The 19,605-nt window shown below is 42.9% G+C and overlaps 1 protein-coding gene across 27 annotated transcripts in view; it reads left to right on the forward strand.

Annotated features, from left to right (window-relative positions):
- Positions 1-976: 976 nt before the first annotated feature.
- Positions 977-19,605, forward strand: part of LOC145536435 (histone-lysine N-methyltransferase PRDM7-like) — a 50,143-nt gene continuing 31,514 nt past the window's right edge. For 14 of the 27 annotated variants that reach the window (XM_081565808.1, XM_081565810.1, XM_081565806.1 and 11 more), the window contains exon 1: positions 977-1,145. The gene's annotated coding sequence lies outside the window, so the exon portion shown is untranslated. Of the gene's footprint in view, positions 1,146-3,554; positions 3,861-19,605 lie in introns of all 27 variants that reach the window. The other 13 variants (XM_081565807.1, XM_081565792.1, XM_081565805.1 and 10 more) reach the window with 1 other exon arrangement.

Here is a 19,605-nt window from a genome sequence, read left to right on the forward strand (position 1 = left end):
CCTTGGGTCCCCTTGGAGATGACCCCTTTTCTAACAGAATGGAAAGTCCTGTTGTCCTTTCACATATCACTCGCAGTCAGCGACAGAGGCCGTCCCCACGCCAGGCCTTCGGATTCCATTCTCAGTAGCTTTATCTCTTCTGCCAGTTGGGGGACTGTGGCCGCCTTTCCCCATGAGACCTATTCTGTGTTAAGCAGGAAAGCACAAACAAGCACCAATGCCAATGCTCAGCACAGAGAAAATTCTTTGAATGCTTCCTGTTACAATAGTGGCCACCACAGAGGAGTAATCTTCAGTTTATGAAGACTTTTTTCCGAGTCCAAGAGTGTGGCAATCTGTGGGGTTTTCCTCCTGACTTTGTCTTTCCACCCTTTGCATTATCATCCTGGGAAGGTTGGGGAATCTACGTCTGTTGTTCCCCAATCTCACCACCAAGAGGCGCTCGAGATGAAACAGTTTTGTCCTGGGATGTACCGCTGAGGGGTAGCGGTAGGACCACCCACTCTGGAAGGTACCATTGGGAGAGTGCGTGTGACAACACAGAGGGTCCCCTGACACGGCGTCGGGCATCGACCACAGTTCCCAGCGGAGGCACTCATGGCGCCACTGGGTCCAACCGCATTCGCTCCACTCCGCCTTCCCGCCGCATTTGAATTTGAGTGGACACTGATATTAAGCCGCAACTTTCTTTGTCTCTTTTCCAACTCCACCCCTTCGTTTTGACATGGTCACATCCAAGGTGGGGATGGCTCCAGAGCGAGAGATTGGCTGCCGCTTTGGGGGTAAGGCGACCGGGAGATGGCCGGAATTAGTTCTTCCGGAGCGCGAGTATACGCGGAAGTCCGGCTACTCCCGCCCTCCTTTTTCTCCTGCTCAGTTCCCATTGGCTGCCTGTCTTAGACAGGCACTGAGGTCGCGGAGCTGGACCTCTGGGCGCGAGGCGTGTGTATACCAGTGCGCCTGCGTTCGTTTGCCCGGCTTTTCAGAGTGTGCCATGTTTTCTCCGAGTTTTACCGCTTTTCCCGAAGGGGTTGAATGGCTGCCTTGGTTACTGGCGAGGTTCGGCACAGTCAGTGGCTGTGCAGGGCGACCGTGTTTCAGTCTTACTGAGCTCTCCCTCAGTCTGGATCAGATGGCAACGCGCGGTAAGTCGCACAGATGCATGCAATTCATGACCAGGGAGAGGTCTCAGGGCTTGTTTCGTGTCTCTCCCTGGAGAGTAACCTGGGTCAGGGAGCTTGGGGTTGTGTATGGCTACGTGTGACATCACAGATGCTGTTTTGGGTACGCTTGATCTCTCTGAGCCATTGGCCAGGATTGTGGGTGATGGGGTATTTGATCGGAGTGGATTTTGAGAGCCATAGTCCAAAGCCTCTAGGATGTGTGTGCCTGTGTGCCGGGATGTGCATTTTTGGAGCTTTGGGGCACTTGAGTCCCTGGGTGTGAGATGTCTGTGTAGGCGTCTGCGCCCCAGAATGTGAGATCTCTGAGCTTTTGATTCTGGGTCCCAAGTTGTGCTGTCTCTGAGCTGCTTTGAGGAGGGGTTTGTCTTAAGGTGGAAACTCTCAGCTGCTTGGGGTCTGCGCACAGGGTGCAGGTTTTCCATTTGTCTGGGAACTTTATCTGCAGGTTGTATGATGTTCTTGAGTTACTCAAAGTTATGTCTTTCTGCTTAGCGGTTTCTGTATTAACTTAGTAAGTGTCCGGAGTGGTTCGGAAGTCAGTCTCCGTGATGTGAAGTATCTGTGCGATTCTCATTTGTTTCTGTCTTGACGACCTTGGTCTGTTTGGAGGCTCTTTGTCGCAGTGTGTTTGGTCTCTGTCGTATTTGAGGGTCTGAGGCTCGAGTTGTGAGCTCTCTGTGCAGATACTCAGTGACCTTTTTTTGTGTGTCTGGGTATCTACCTGAGCTGTTTGGAGTCGTTGTGTTAGAAATAAAACCTCTTGAGTTCTTGGCTGTGAGGTCTCTGTCCAGGAGCTGAGGATTTGGAAGCTGGCAGATATGATTCCGAAGCCTGGAACCTGACATGCTGACTGTGTGTCATTGAGCGTGTATGATAATTAATTCAGTGGGGCCAGTGTCGGTCTTGGAGGGTACCTGTGCATGTTAGCGATGTGTGTAAAGGGCCTGGCTCCCGACTGTCCTTCAGCAAATGTTTTCTGAGCACCTGCCATATACCAGAGCGCTATTCGAGGAGTTTGTAACAGGACAAAACGGACCAAGTCTCTCGTTTCAGAGACCTGGTAGTCAGTAAGTAAATCAAGGGTGGGTGGCAGGCACTATGAAGAAAGATAATACTAGTTCAGGGGAAAGGGGGTGTGTGGGGTATGATGTTATTATTTTATTCAAGATAATGAGGGAAAATCTCCCTGAAAGATGGCAATTAAGCAGAGATGTGGAGGAAGTGAGGGAGCAGGCCATGGGCTTACCTAAGGGAAGAGCATTCCAGGCTGAAGGAGCAATAAACGCAACAGTCCTGGCAGGGAAATCTACTTGAGGTGCTTCTGAATGTCAAGGAGTCCCGTGATGCTCTGAGTTTGTCATGTTTTATTGGGTTTAGCACTCATTGCAAAGGGTCTGGTGCCGAAATCTCTGTTTCTCCCACAATTTGTGGTCATCCGCATTTCACAGATGAAGGACTCAAGGCTCCAACGTGTGCCCTGCACCTTCTCTCCTAGCTATACCTGAAATTAGGAGTGAAACCTTCTGGTCCATGATGAGACAGAAAGCTTGAGTATACCAGCTGCAGGGATGATAGCATCCAGCTGAATGTCAGTCAGCCAGCGGATATCAGTTACAATATGGGAATCGCGCCTCATAACACTGCTACTCTTGATGCAGGGCAGGACTTAAGAAGGAGAAAGCAACTGGGGCAAAGGAGGGAGGCAGGAAGGAGAAGCTGGAGGACAATGAGAAAATAAAACCAATGGCTTCATCACATTGCTTGGATTTGGCCCATTTTACCTTGAGTAACTGGTTGTGTTAGAATATAGTCACCTTTTCTCTGTCCCTACCCATTTTTTCCCTCCCTTTGTCTGTTGTGCCAGGGATACCACCTGGGCCTGGAGATTTCTGTAAATTTTTCAACTACAAGCTCGATTTTTAAATAGATTATCTATTTCTTTTTGGCTCAACTTTGTTAGTTAGTTCCTTTCACCGAAATTGCCAGATGTAGTTATTATAATCATTCACAGAATCCTTTTAATTTCTGTGAGATCTGAAATCTATTTTACTTCCGATATTCGTAAGTGTTGTCTTTAGATATCTTGCTTTTTTTGGTCTACATGAGTAGACGTTTATGAATTTGTATTGATCTTTTGAAAGAGCCAGCTTTGGGTTTTGTTGATCATCTCTACTTTTTTTTTTTCTGATATGTGTTCTGATCGCTATTTCCCTTATTTTGCTGACAGTCTCGCTACTAATGAGGTTTACTAAAGTCCCTGAGAGTTTCCCAAGCATAGTGAAAACGGACAGATTCTAGGGCACTATTGTAGCTGCACTAAGTGAGATGCACCGAGTGCGGATCATGAAATCTCCATTTTTCTTTTTTTAGAATTCCTCAGTTCTGATTGACATGGACAACTTGTCTAGGCACTACTAGAGCAGAGGAATGGTCTTATTTTGCCTCCTGCCAGGCTCTGTCTCCACTGGGAGCATGTGTAGGTGACAGGGGTTTGCTGCCTTCTCTGATGCACAAACCCAAGACCTCCAGTCTAGGAGACTCACTGACCTGCTGTCTGCTGTTCTGAGGAGGCTCTCAGACTATCCTTTCTACAAAACATCCTGATGCAGTCTTGCCAAGCCTCTATCTGAAAGATTTCTGAAGAAATCCGATTTCTATTTCGTGTGCATTTCTGAGGTAAGATCAATTTGTGTTATGTGGTAGCTGTTATTCTACATATTTTGCCATAGCCGTTGGATCTTAGCCTTGACTGAATAAATACAGAACACACTGAGGTTTCCACAATGCCTCGAGACCAGTGGTTCCCTGACTGCTGGGCGACTCTGAGCAAGTAACATAGTGTCTCTGTGCCTCATTCTTCCATTAGCCACATAGAAGCACTAGCTTGGAGTAAATTTAACTACTTCATGGGGCAGTGTAGAACACTGACCATGTTAAGACAGGGGAAAGTGTCAGAACAGTATGTGCCATATGGTACGTTCCCGGTCAATTCTAGCTGTTGTCATTACTGTAGTTAATATTATTGCTGTTCCACATTTCCCTGGATAGTGCTCCAGGGACACAGTGTCAAGACCACCTTTGACTCACCGCATGGACCTTGCAGCATCACTTCAGCCCTTCAGGGCCTCAAGAATGGATTGTATGAGGCATGGGGGAAGGATTTTTTTTTTTTTAGCATAATGAGTATTCGGCTCTTCCTGTGGGGACATTGTGAAGCCTAAATACAACACTGAGGCTTCATCATGTGCTCGTATGGAAAAATTTAGTGCATATTCTCTATGCAGTTACAAGTCTAATGACCCCTTCCTATGATATGTATAATGACAGGAAGTAAGTGGTCACTGGCCAGTTATAGAACTAGAGTATATAAAGTTTTAAAAACCTTATAGAGGGTCATTTAAAGGCCAAGAAACTTCTTCACATAGGTTTTTTTTTTATTTTGGCTTTCTTTTTATCAAGTCTAATTCCCCTGTATCAAATTCTGAAAATCTCAATCTAATGAAGATATGAAAATGTTAATAGTCAAACTTTCATCATTAATGCTTTATTTCTTGTTTAGTTTTCACATTGCCAGTTTTAGTGTGTTTCCTATTTCTTCTGCTAATATTCATGATTTTTAATCCAAGGGTAATGGTGTGGATATTTTCATAATTTTCATAATAAAGGAAATTAATTTTCCTTTATTCTAGGAGGTTTGTCATAGAGGATTTTACTATGATTTGTGTCATACAGTATTCTGCCTATGTTTTCTTCCTAGAGTTATATAGGTTTTGGTCTTACATTTAGGTAAATCTGAGGAGATCGTCAGCCATGATTTTGGATGGAGAGTCTGAGGATGGGACACGGGTGCTAGAGAGCGGAGTTGGGGTGGGAGGGGAAAAGGGTGGGGGCGGGGACGGGGGTGTGAGTACAAGCAGAAACGGAAGTGAAGAGAGGCAGGAAGATAAGCTCACCCTTCTGAACCGTGGTTAGCTCTCCATGTGTGCACGTATAATGAAGTCTTTGAGTACTCATCACAACACTATGAGGTAGCATTTTTAATGCTGTCATCCCTTTCGGCAGCTGAGGAAGCAGAAACACGTAGCGGTTAACGGGTGAATGAATTTACCCAAAGTCACCTCCCTGGCAAGAGCTGAGTCAGATTGGTGCCAGGTGGAGAGGAACAGAGACGTGTTGTATCTGACCCCCAATCTGGAACACATTGCGGTGTCTAGTGTACTCTGGATCAAAAGGCAGATCCACATGTCCATCCGCAGGAAACTTTACCGTGTACGGATTGAACACAGTGTCTCCTAAGTGCATGAAAGACCATGGGATGTCAGGTCAGCATGCACATATCACAGAGAACAGTTCCTGGTCCAAATAATAGATACAGTATCATGAAGACATTAACTCCCCTATCTCATACTTTTTAAAAATGAAGAGAACGGAACCTGGAAGGCAATAGATCACATATTAAGGGGTTTTTTCCCTCTCAATTGTGACATTCTAGGTAATTTCCAAATTACCTATTTCTAGCTTTTAACAAATATTTATTTTTCATTGATTGATTATTATTTACAGTATTGGTTTGATTTCTGTCACACCTCAACCTGAATTAACCATAGTTTTCGGTGTACATATGTCCCCTCCCTCTTGAATCCCTCCCACTTCCCGCTCATTCCCACCCCTCTAGGTTATTACAGAGCCCCCGTTTGTGTTCCCTGAGTCATACAGCAAATTCCCATTGGCTATCTATTTACATATGTTAATGTATATTCATCCATGCTACTCTCTCCATTTATCTCACCCACTCCCTCTCCTCCCCTACCCTTGTGCACAAGTCTGTTCTCTATGTCTGCGTCTCTATTGCTGCTCTGGGATCAGGTTTATCAGTACCATCCTTCTAGATTCCACATGTATGCGTTAATATACGGTATTTGTTTTTCTCGTTCTAACTTACTTCCCTCTGTATAATAGGCTCTGGGTTCATCCACCTCCTTAGAACTGACCCAGATGCATTCCTTTTTTTCTATGGCTGAGTAGCATTCCATTGTATATACGCACCTCAGCTTCTTTATCCATTGCTCTGTCGATGGACATCTAGCTTGCTTCCATGTCTTGGCTACCGTAAATAGTGCTGGAGTGAACACTGGGGTACGTGTGTCTTTTTCAGCTTTGGTTTTTGGAAGGTCATATGCCTAATAGTGGGATTGCTGGGTCACATGGTGGTTTTATTCCTAGTTTTTTAAGGCATTTCCACACTGTCTTCCATAGTGACTGTATCAATTTACATTCCCACCATCTCTAGCACTTGTTGCTTGTGGACTTTTTGATGATGCCCATTCTGTCTGGTGTGAGGTGATATCACGTTGTAGTTTTGATTTGCATTTCTCTAATAATGAGCTTCTCTGGTGCCTCAGATGGTAGAGAGTCTTCCTGCAGTGCAGGAGCCCCAGGTTCAATCCCTGGGTCAGGAAGATCCCCTGGAGGAAGAAATGGCAACCCACTCCAGTATGCTTGCCTGGAAAATTCCATGGACAGAGGAGCCTGGTGGGCTACAGTCCGTGAGCTTGCAAAGAGTTGGACACGACTGAGCGACTAACACTCTAATCATGAGTGATGGAGAGCATCTCTTCATGTGTTTCTTAGCCATCTCTATGTCTTCTTTGGAGAAATATCTGTTTAGGACTTTTGCCCACTTTTTGACTGGGTTGTTTGTTTCTCTGGTATTGACTTGTATGAGCTGTGTGTATGTTTTGGAAATTAATAGTTTGTCAGTTGTTTCAGTTGCTATTATTTTCTCCCATTCTGAGGGTGGTCTTTTCACTGTGTGTATAGTTTCCTTTGCTATGCAAAAACTTTTAAATTAAATTAGCACCTAGTTATTTATTTTTGTTTTTATTTCCTTTATTCTAGGAGGTTTGTCATAGAGGATTTTACTATGATTTGTGTCATAGAGTATTCTGCCTATGTTTTCTTCCTAGAGTTATATAGGTTCTGGTCTTACATTTAGGTCTTTAGTCCATTTTCAGTTTATCTTTGTGTGCGGTGTTAGGAAAGTTATGACCAACCTAGACAGCATGTTAAAAAGCAGAGACATTACTTTGCCAACAAAGGGCCGTCTCGTCAAGGCTATGGTTTTTCCAGTGGTCATGTATGGATGTGAGAATTGGACTATAAAGAAAGCTGAGCGCAGAAGAATTGATGCTTTTGAACTGTGGTGTTGGAGAAGACTCTTGAGAGTCCCTCGGTTTGCAAGGAGATCCAACCAGTCCATCCTAAAGGAGATCAGTCCGGGGTTTTCATTAGAAGGACTGATGTTGAAGCTGAAACTCCAATACTTCGGCCACCTGATGGGAAGAGCTGACTCATTGGAAAAGACCCTGATGCTGGGAAAGTTTGAGGTCAGGAGAAGGGGATGACAGAGGATGAGATGGTTGGATGGCATCACCGACTCAATGGACGTGGGTTTGGGTGGACTCCGGCAGTTAGTGATGGACAGGGAGGCCTGGCATGCTGCGGTTCATGGGGTCGCAAAGAGTCGCACACAACTGAGCGACTGAACTGAACTGAACTGATGGTGTTAGGAAGTGTTCTAATTTCATTCTTTGCACTGAGTTGTCCAGTTCTTCCAGCACCACTTACTGAAACTGCTGTCTTGTTCCCATTGTATATTCTTGCCTCCTAAGTCAAAGATAAGGTGCCCACATGTGTGTGGGTTTTTCTCTGGGCTTTCTATCTTGTTCCCTTGGCCTTTATTTCTGTTTTTGTGTACTGTCTTGATGACTGTGACTTTGTAGTATAATTTGAAAGCAGGTAAGTTGATTCCTCCCGCTCCATTCTTCTTTCTCAAGATGACTTTGGCTATTCAGGGTCTTTTGTGTTTCCGTACGAACTGTGGCTTTTTTTTTTCTAGTTCTGTGAAAAATGCCATTAGTACTTTGATAGGGATCACATTGAATCTGTAGATTGCATTTGGTAGTATAGTCATTTTCACAATATTGATTCTTTCTACCCAGGAACCTGGATTATCTCTCCATCTGTTTATATCATCTTTGATTTCTTTCATCAAATTATAATTTTCTGTATATAGTTCTTTTGTCTCCTTAGGTAAGTTTATTCCTAGATGTTTTATTCTTTTTGTTGCAGTGGTGAATGGAATTGATTCCTTAATTTCTCTTTCTGATTTTTCATTGTTAGTATGTAGGAATGCAAATGATTTCTGTGTATTGATTTTGTATCCTCCGACTTTGCTAAATTCACTGGTTAGCTCTAGTAATTTTCTGATAGTATCATGGTATTCTATGTACAGCATCACGTCATCTGCAAACAGTGAGTGTTATACTTTCTTCTCTTCCGATCTGGATTCCTTTTATTTCTTTTTCATCTCTGATTGTTGTAGCTAGGACTTCCAAAACTATGCTGAATAATAGTGGTGAAAGTGGACACCCTTGTCTTGTTCCTGATCTTAGGGGGAATGCTTTCAGTTTTTCACCATTGAGAATAATATTTGCTGTGGGCTTATCATATGTGGCCTTTACTATGTTGAGGTAGGTTCCTTCTATGCCCATTTCTTGAAGAGTTTTAATCAGAGCCAATGCCCCCACAGACTGAGGGGTCCACAGGTCATGATTTTAGAGCCCCCACCACTTGATTTACACTGGGTGACTCTGCAAACCCTCCAACCCCTCTTGCGGATACAAACACACACAACAGCACAGCAGAAATTGTGAGCCTGTCTTTGTCTCCTGAGGTAATTGCAGATTTGTGGACTCACTACCCAGAGTTGTCACTGGCCATCCTTTGCTCATTCTTGTCCTGAACAGGGTCACCGCAGAGATGCGTGGACCAGTCTCCCCTAGACTGTGGACGTCTCCTGCCTCCTCTTCTCGTTGTTAGACATCTCATGTTCTTTCGCCTTCATCTCCCATGTCAGCAGGGGGCTGGGCCCATGCACATACACGCAAACACAGGTGACACAAGCACACACCTGTACACACGCATGTGCAAGGCACAGGGACACAAACAGGGAACAAATGTGTCAGTACCTGAAGAACCAGTGGTTCACACGAAATGCAGTGATTTCATATTTCTCATAGGAAAATCCATTCTGATCTTCAAATGTGAAATATACAGAAGTCCAACTTCCATGAAAGAGTGTTCAAGCCTAGATTTTGATAGAAGAAATACAAAGAATTCCATATTTTGCGAAGAAGCAGTGGTGCACATATTTTCATTTGTGAAACAGAGAGAACTCCAATACCATATAGGTTCTCCATATCTTAAGAAAACCAACGCCATGATTTTCGTCTGTGAAATATAGAGATTTCCATATTTAATGTAAGGAAGTCACCACCCAGATTGTCATATATGAGGTATAGAAAATACCATATTTCATGTAAGAAACTCAGCATCCAGATTTTCCTAAAGTGAAATACAAAAAGTTCAATATTTCATGATGTAAATTCAGCACTGACATTTTCATATGTAAAATATAGAGAATTCCATTTTTAACTGAGTAAAATTTCACCCTGATTTTCATATGTGAAATATACCGAATTCCATAGTTTAGGTAGTAATATTGGTGCACAGATTTTGATATCCAGAATATACACAATTCCGGATTGTACATGGGTAAATTAGCACCCAGTTTTTCATGTGTGACATACATAATGTTAAGTACTGCCTAGAGGAAAATTTGAGCAGAGATTTTCCTATATGATATATAGAAGATTTCATATTTTGTGGTAAATGGGTGTCCAGGTTTCACATGTGATTCTATAGAGAGAACTCCACATTTCATGTGGGAAAATTGGCAACTGTATTTTCATATATGAAATATAGACTTCAGGGTTTTTTTGTATGAATGTCTGGGATGGGATTTCCTTATATGAAAGATGAAAAATTTCTTATGTCATGTGTGAAAATCTGTTCACTGATTAATATATGTGAAAAGTAGAGATTTCATATTTCATGTAGGTAAAGTTTTTCCCAGTGTTGTATAATGTGAAATATAGACAGTTACATATTTATGTAATAAAATCATAAGATTTTCATATATGAAAAATACAGAATCCCATGTATCAATATAGCAGAAAAACCCTTCCTCCAATTATCACCTGTAAAATATACAGAAGTCCATATTTCATTTAGGAAAACTTCTAATGTGATGTCCACATGCAAAACACAAAATTCCACATTCACATTTGAGAAACTGTGCCTACAAAACCCATGCTAATATTTTAATATGTGAAGTTTAGGGAATTTAATATTTAGTGTAGGAAAATGAAAGTCTATATTTTCAAATGCTAAACACAGAGAATTCCATATACCATGTAGGAAAATGTGCAGCCAATATTTATAAATGCGATACGAAGAATTGAACATTTCATTTGTGAAATGTAGAGAAATACATATATTGTAGAACACACAACGCCAATATTTTCATATGTGAAATATAGATTAGTCTATATTTAAATCAAGGAAATCTGTGCTCAGATCTTTTATATGGAATGTAAAGAGTACCACACCTCATGTAAGACAAGCTCTATCTAGATTTTCATTTGTGAAATGTACACATTTCGTATTTCTGGAATGAATATTTGCTACTGGAATTTCATATTTGAATGATAGAGAATTGTACATCTCTTGTCAGAAAATTTAATTGAGAAATTCATTTATGAAAGTAGAATTCCATGATTCAGCAGGAAAATGGATACTCAAATTTTCCTATGTGAATAATACAGAATTCCCTATGCTTGCAGGAAAATACGTGCACATATATCCATATGTGAAGCATGCAATATTTCATATATCATGACCAAACATATACAGCTAGATTTTCAGACATGAAATACAGATTTCATACTTCCTGGAGAAAATTCTGTACCCATATTTTCGTGTATGAAATATAGAAAGTTACATATTTCCTGTAGGAAAGTCATCTTTCAGGCTTTCCTATATGAAATATAGAGAATTCCATATTTGAAGTGGGAAAATCTGCACTAATACTTTAATACAAGAAATGTACAGAATTTCATATTTCATGTAGAAAATCTGCACCTAGATTTTCAAATGTGAAATATAAAGAATTCCATTGTTCGTCAAGTTAACCTGCCCTCATGTTTTGCAAGGGACATACAGAGAATTCCATATTTCATGTGGGAGAATCTAAACCAAGATATTCATATATGACATGTAGCGAATTGCACATATTATGGAGCAAAATCAGGGTCCACATGTCATATAGGAAATATAGGGATTCTATATTTCATAGAAGCATATCTAAGGTAAGTTTTCCATATTTGAAACATAGAAAATTCCATAATTCATGTAAAAAATATGAACTCAAATTTTCGTATCTAAAATATACACGTTTCATATGTCATGTAAGAAAATCTGTACCCTGGTTTTCATATGAGAAATGAACAAACGTCCATATTTCATCTCAAAACTTCCTCATCTTGTTTTTACTTGGGAAATATAGAGAGTTCCATATATTTTCTAAAATATCTGGCCTGAGAGTCCCACATACGAAACGTGGAAAATTTCATATGTGATGCGTGAATATCTGTACACTGATTTCTATATGTGAAATATAGAGATGTCATAGTTCAAGTAGGAAAATCTGTTCCCAGATATCTATATGTGAAATTAGAATTACATATTCTATGTCAAAAAATCATAATTAAGGTTTTCTTATATGAAATATGCAGAATCCCATATAGCAATATAGCAGAAAATCTACACTTAACTTATCATCTGTAAGATATACATGATTTCATACTTCATTTAGGAAAATCTGCACTCAGATTTCCACACGTGAATCATACAGAATTATATAATTTCACAGTTGAAAACCTAGGCCCACAACACCTGTGCCAATATTTTAATATGAGTTCTAAGGAGAATTTAATATTTAATGTAGGTTCCTGAATGTCTATATTTTCCAAAGAGAAACACAAGAGAATTCCATATGTCATGTGCAGAATGTGCACACAGATTTTAATAAGTGTAAAATAAAACATTCAGTATTTAAGCAGGAAAACCTTTTTCCAGATTTTCATATAGCATATTGCATGTTTCATGCAGGAAAACCTGTGTCTAGATTTTCAAATGGGAAATATAGAGAGTTACATATTTAGTGTAGAAACATCAGCACCCATGTTTTCATATGTGAAATACAGAGTATCCCCAAACAAGGAGATCTGTGTCCATATTTCTTTATGTGAAATATGAAATATGCCAACTTTCATGTAGGAAAATCTTTACCTAGATGATCATTTATGAGATGTACAAATTTCCTAGTTCAGTAATGAAAATTTGCCTCGGTGTTTCATATTTGGACTATGGAGAATTATATACTTCATGTCCGAAAATCTTAAGTGAGATTTTCATTAGAAAACTGCAAAATATTCCATACTTTATTCAGGAAAACATGTGCTCAAATTTTCCTATGTGAAGAATACAGCATTCCATATTTATGTAGGGAAAAGAGTGCAGAGATATCCAGATGTGAAACATACAATAGTCCATCTATCATGACCAAAAATATACAGCTAGATTTCCAAACATAAATACAGATATCAAATTTAATGTAGAAAAAACTACACCCATAACTCATATGTGATATAGAGAAAATTGCATATTTCATCATTCAGGAAAATCATCATTCAGGTTTATATATGCATAAAGCAGGGCATTCAAAACCAGTGCTCTGGAACAACCCATAGGAATAGGGTGGGGAGGGAGGTGAGTGGGGCTTAAGGATGTGTGGGACACATGTATACCTATGGCTCATTAATGTTGATATATGGCAAAAAGCATCACAATATTGTACAGTAATTATCCTCCAGTTAATACAAATAACTTAATTTGAATTCAAAAACGAAAAAAGTGGAAGGAACTCTACTCAGTGCTCTGTGGTGACCTAAATGGGAAGACAATCCAAAAATGAAGGGATCTATGTATGCCTATAATAGATTGACTTAGATGTACAACGGAAACTAATATAAGATGGTAAAGCAACTCCATTCCAATAAAAATTGTTTTCAAAATATAACAATTCAACTATAGCTCCAGCAGTGAATGAATAAATGGTTCCCCCATTTGCAATATATATGTCTGAGGGGACATTATGCTTTTTAAGTATAATATTTCAGTTAGAGGAAGATAAAAACTATATCATCACATGATATTGTTAGTTAATTTACCTGAGTTATAGAAACAGAGTAGAATGTGATTATCTTGGGCTAGTGGAAATAGACCATGATGGTCTAAGTTACCCACTTTCAGTCAAAGTTTGTATAATCTCACCAAGGAAGATACTGTAATAGGGGCAAGATGGGCATGGAGCTGCCGTCCTTAGCTAAAGACCATAGAGGTTAGAAGACCAGGTCCACCAATAGTCAGCCTCTCAGCAGAGTGTAGTAAAAGGTATATTTCAGCCTTCGTCCATGGCCCTCCAGGTCCTCTGGCCTTGGTCTGGGTAGCAAGGGGTGGAGCCTGGGGACAGGCCAAAGGCCGAGTCTTGCAGAGGTCCAGAGACCTTGCTAGAGACACTCACTGGCCTGGCCCAGGGTTCAGAGCACTAGGCAACCTACCTCTGCCATCCCCACCTCCATGACTCAACGCTTGCAATAATCTGATTGGGTCAGAGTCTACAAGACCCAGCTTCCCCCCCAAAGTTAGGGTAGACTGAGAAGACTGAGGGCAACTGTGGGCTGGGCACCTGGCTCCCTCCTTTAAGGTGGCTGGGCAGGGTATGGGGACCTTGGTAAGAGGAGGGCCCAGAGACTGAGAGCTGCATCTTCAGCTGTGACTGGCCACTGGTGGGAGGACCAAGACTGGGTGCTGGATGAATGCTCTCAGGCAGGATAATCAGCTTGCCCAGGAAGCCCCTCCTCCTAAACAGGACCTTGGAGTGTGAAAGTCAAGCTTGGAATCTTACCTTTCAGCATTGAGACTAATATTTGTTTTGCTAGAGGTTTACAGGAACACAGTTACCTCACTATGACTTTTCTTCAAGAATAGAATATCTGACAGCAAGAAGGTTGTCAGAGCTAATCACATTCCTCCCTCAAGTTTTGTATAAGTGGGCATTCTTGAAAGTGTTTGGAAAGTTCAGGATTGTTAAAGGCATAAGCCACCCATCTCCTTGCATGGCCCTGCAAGAAAATGCTCTCTTCCTTAAACTGCAATGTTCTGATGTTGTTTGTCTAACTAACCCATGGGTACATCAGTTCAGTTCAGTTTATTCAGTCAGTCAATGTCAGTCGTGTCCGACTCTTTGCGACCCCTTGGACGGCAGCACGCCAGGCCTCCCTGTCCATCACCAACTCCCGGAGTTTCCCCAAACTCATGTCCATTGAGTTGGTGATACCATCCAACCATCTCATCCTCTGCCGTCCCCTTCTCCTCCCACCTTCAATCTTTCCCAGCATCAGGGTCTTTTCAAATGAGTCAGATCTTCGCATCAGGTGGCCAAAGTACTGGAGTTCCAGCTTCAACATCACTCCTTCCAATGAACACCCAGGGCTGATCTCCTTTAGGATGGACTGGTTGGATCTTCTTGCTGTCCAAGGGTCTCTCAAGAGTCTTCCCCAACACCACAGTTCAAAAGCATCAATTCTTCCACGCTCAGCTTTCGTTATAGTCCAACTCTCACATCCATACATGACTCCTGGAGAAACCAAAGCCTTGACTAGATGGACCTTTGTTGGCAAAGTAATGTCTCTGCTTTTTAATATGCTGTCTAGGTTGGTCATAGCTTTTCTTCCAAGGAGTAAGCATCTTTTAATTTCCTGGCTGAAGTCACAATCTGCAGTGATTTTGGAGCCCAAAAATATAAAGTCTGCCACTGTTTCCACTCTTTCCCCATCTATTTGCCATGAAGTGATGGTACCAGACGGCATGAGTTCTCTGAATGTTTAAGCAAACTTTTTCACTCTCCTCTTTCACTTTCATTAAGAGGCTCTTTAGTTCTTCTTCACTTTGTGCCATAAGGGTGGTGTCATCTTTATATCTGAGGTTATTGATATTTCTCCCGGTAATCTTGATTCCAGCATGTGCTTCATCCAGCCCAGCGTTTCTCATGATGTACTCTGCATATAAGTTAAATAAGCAGGGTGACAATATACAGCCTTGATATACTCCTTTTCCTATTTGGAACCAGTCTGTTGTTCCATGTCCGGTTCTAACTGTTGCTCCCTGATCTGCATACCGATTTCTCAAGAGGCAGATCAGGTGGGCTGGGGTTCCCTTCTCTTTCAGAATTTTACACAGTTTCTTGAGATGCACACAGTCAAAGGCTTTGGCATACTCAATAAAGCAGAAATAGATGCTCTTCTCGAACTCTCTTGCTTTTTCGATGATCCGGCGGATGTTGGCAATTTGATCCCTGGTTCCTCTGCCTTTTCGAAAACCAGCTTGAACATCTGGAAGTTCATGGTTCACATATTGTTGAAGCCTGGTTTGGAGAATTTTGAGCATTACTTTACTAGCGTGTGAGATGAGTGCATTGTTCAGTAGTTTGACCATTCTTTGGCATTGCCTTTCTTAGCAACTGGAATGAAAACTGACCTTTTCCAGTTGTGTGGCCGCTGCCGAGTTTTCCAATTTTGAAGGCGTATTGAGTCCACTGGTTTCACAGCATCATCTTTTCGGATTTGAAATAGCTCAACTGGAATTCCATCACCTCCACTAGCTTTGTTCATAGTGATGCTTCCTAAGGCCCACTTGACTTCACATTCCAGGATGTCTGGCTCTAGGTGAGTGATCATGGCATCGTGATTATCTAGGTCATGAAGATCCTTTTTGTATAGTGCTTCTGTGTATTTTTGCCACCTCTTCTTACTATCGTCTGCTTCTGTTAGGTCTATACCATTTTTGTCCTTTACTGTGCCCATCTTCGCATGAAATGTTCCCTTGGTATCTCTAATTTTCTTGAAGAGATCTCTCGTCTTTCCCATTCTATCGTTTTCCTCTCTTTCTTTGCACTGATCACTAAAGAAGGCTTTCTTAACTCTCCTTGCTATTCTTTGGAACTCTGCATTCAAATGGGTATATCTTTCTTTGTCTCCTTTGCTTTTCACTTCTCTTCTTTACACAGCCCTTTGTAAAGCCTCTTCAGACAGCCATTTTACTTTTTTTGCATTTCTTTTTCTTGGAGATGGTCTTGATCCCTGTCTCCTGTACAAGTTCGGGAACCTCCGTCCATAGTTCTTCAGGCACTCTGTCTGTCAGGTCTAATCCCTCGAAGCTATTTGTCACTTCCACTGTATACTCGTAAGGGATTTGATTTAGGTCATACCTGAATAGTCTAGTGGTTTTCCCTACTTTCTTCAATTCAAGTGGGAATTTTTCAATAAAGACTTCACGATCTGAGCCACAGTCAGCTCCCAGTCTTGTTTTTGCTGACTGTATAAAGCTTCTCCATTTTGGCTGCAAAGAATATAACCAATCTGATTTCGGTGTTGACCATCTGGTGAAGTCCATGTGTAGAGTCTGCTCTTGTGTTGTTCGAACAGGGTGTTTGCTATGACCAGTGCGTTCTCTTGGCAAAACTCTATGAGTCTTTGCGCTGCTTCATTCTGTACTTCAAGGCCAAATGTTCCTGTTACTTCAGGTATCTCTTGACTTCCTACTATTGCATTCCAGTCCCCTGTAATGAAAAGGACATATTTTGGGTGTGTTAGTTCTAGACGGTCTTGTAGGTCTCATAGAACCGTTCAACTTCAGTTTCTTCAGCATTACTGGTCAGGGCATAGACTTGGGTTACTCTGATATTGAATGGTTGCCTTGGAAACAAACAGAGATCATTCTGTCGTTTTTGGGATTTCATCCAAGTACTGCATTTCAGACTCTTTTGTTGACTATGATGGCTACTCCCTTTCTTCTAAGGGATTCTTGCCCACAGTAGTAGATATAATGGTCATCTGAGTTAAATTCAACCATTCCAGTCTGCTTTAGTTCTCTGATTCCTAAAATGTCGACATTCACACTTGCCATCTCCTGTTTGACCACTTCCAATTTACCTTGATTCATGGACCTAACATTCCAGGTTCCTGTGCAATATAGCTCTTTACAGCATCGGACTTTCTTTCCATCACCAGTCACATCCACAACTGGGTGTTGTTTTTGCGTTGGCTCCATCTCTTCATTCTTTCTGGAGTTATTTCTCCACTGATCTCCAGGGGGCACCTACCCGCTGGGGAGTTCATCTTTCAGTGTCCTATGCTTTTGCCTTTTCCTACTGTTCCTGGGGTTCTCAAGGCAAGAATACTGAGGTAGTTTGCCATTCCCTTCTCCAGTGGACCACATTTTGGCTGAACTCTCCACGATGACCTGTCCTTCTTGGGTGGCCCTACACGGCATGTCTCATAGTTTCACTGAGTTGGACAAGGCTGTGGTCCATGTGATCAGGTTGGTTAGTTTTCTGTGATTGTGGTTTCAGTCAGTCTGCCCTCTGATGGAGAAGCATAAGAGGCTTATGGAAGCTTCCTGATGGGAGAGACTGACTGAGGGGGAAACTGGGTCTTGTTCTGATGGGCAGAGGCATGCTCAGTAAATCTTTAATCCACCTTTCTGTTGATGGGTGGAGCTGTGCTCGCTCTTTCTTATTTACCTGGGGCCAAACTATGGTGGAGGTAATGAAGATAATGGCGACCTCCTTCAAAAGGCCCCATGCATGTACTGCTACACTCAGTGCCCCCAACCCTGCAGCAGGCCACCACCAACCCACATCTCCACTGGAGACTCCTGCACACTCCCAGGCAAGTCTGGGTCAGTCTCTTGTGGGGTCAGTGCTCCTTTCTCCTGGGTCCTGGTGTGCACAAGGTTCTGTTTGTGCCCTTCAAGAGTCTATTTCCCAGTCCTGTGTAAGATCTGGCGGCTCTGTGGTCAGGCTAATGGCGACCCCCTCCAAGAGGGCTTATGCCACAGCCAAGTCTGCTGCACCCAGGGCCCCTGCCCCTGCGGCAGTCCACTGCTGACCCGTACCTACACAGGAGACACTCAAACGCAGTTCTGTCTCAGTCTCTGTGGGGGCTCTGGGTCCTGGCGTGCACAAGGTTTGTTTGAGCCCTCTGAGCATCTCTGGCGGGGATGAGGTTTGATTCTAAATGTGAATTTGCCCCTCCTACCGTCTTGCTAGGGCTTCTCTGCCCTTGGACGTGGGGTATCTCTTCAAAGTCGCTCCAGCGCCTACCATCTTGCTGGGGCTTCTCTGACCTTGGACATGGGGTATCTCCTCAGGGCCGCTCCATGCCACGCAACCGCGAAACCAGTATTAGCCAACACACTCCAGTATTCTTGTCTGGAGAACGCCGCTCCTTGACAGAGAAGCCTGGCAGGCCACAGTCTCCAGGGTTGCAAAGAGTAGGACACTACTGAAGCGACCCCGCATGCAGAGGCACAAGACTGTTTTTGCCTGTGGCAGCTCTGCCCCAGTAAGAGTTGACCGTGAAGGTGGCACAGCTGCTTGGCTTGCAGGGACCATGGCAGCGCCAAGTGTGCAGGGACACGGACTGCCTCCACCGCAAGACTTATGGCCCTATCAGTCTTTTCTCAAGCCTCTTGTAGCTGGCGATCAGAAGGCCTCTTTGGCCAGTCTTTCTCCGTAACTCCACCCGTTCAGGCACTTAGAGGGCTTCGTTGCCTGGGGACCTTCTCTGTTGTTTGGCACATCGGGCACACAGAGGGGCCCCCCTGGCTGGGTCCTACTCCGTAGACTGGCGCATCAGGCACTTAAAGGGGCACCCTGGATGGGGTCCTCCTCTGTAATTCAGTGCGTCAGGTGCTTGCTGGGCCAGCCTCTCTATTGTTCAGCTGCCAATGCTGGCAGTGTGGGAAGAGAGAGGCTATGGTGATGGCTCCACCGCCAAACGTGACTCAGCAGTATCGCCTAGCTTCCGTGGCTGCCCGACTTTCCTCCACAGGCATTTGCCACCACAGTCTCCTCCCTCATATCCCCTTGATCAGTCTCTCCACAGTCAAGAGCAGCCCTCGCTTTAGGATTGCTCCACAATCCCTAAACTCCAGCTACCAGCCGCTGCACCTTCCAGGGGATCTGCATCCCCGTCTTGGGTATGTATGGCTGCAAGGACTGTCTGATTCTCATCCCACTTAGGCTGCCACAGATCAGCTGTTTCACTCTCATCCTTAAATGTTTCTCCTCTGACTCCGACAATTGCCCCGACGTGGGGATCGGACCCTTGCTTCAGTTCCCCCACCTGCTGAAGGCAGGTCCAGTCCTACTAACACTTCTGTTTTTCCCTAGTCCCTTCATCCTACCAAGGTTTGGGTGGGTCTATATATTATTTTCCACTAGTCAGGGACTCCTGTCCACTCTCAGCTGGTGTTCTGCATGCACCTCTGTGTCTGAAGGTATATTCCTGATGTATCTGTGGAGAGAGATGTACTCCGCGTCCACCTATTCCTC

Source organism: Giraffa tippelskirchi, chromosome X, assembly GCF_054371585.1.
Source record: "Giraffa tippelskirchi isolate mGirTip1 chromosome X, T2T-mGirTip1v1.2.pri, whole genome shotgun sequence".
Taxonomy (NCBI): domain Eukaryota; kingdom Metazoa; phylum Chordata; class Mammalia; order Artiodactyla; family Giraffidae; genus Giraffa; species Giraffa tippelskirchi.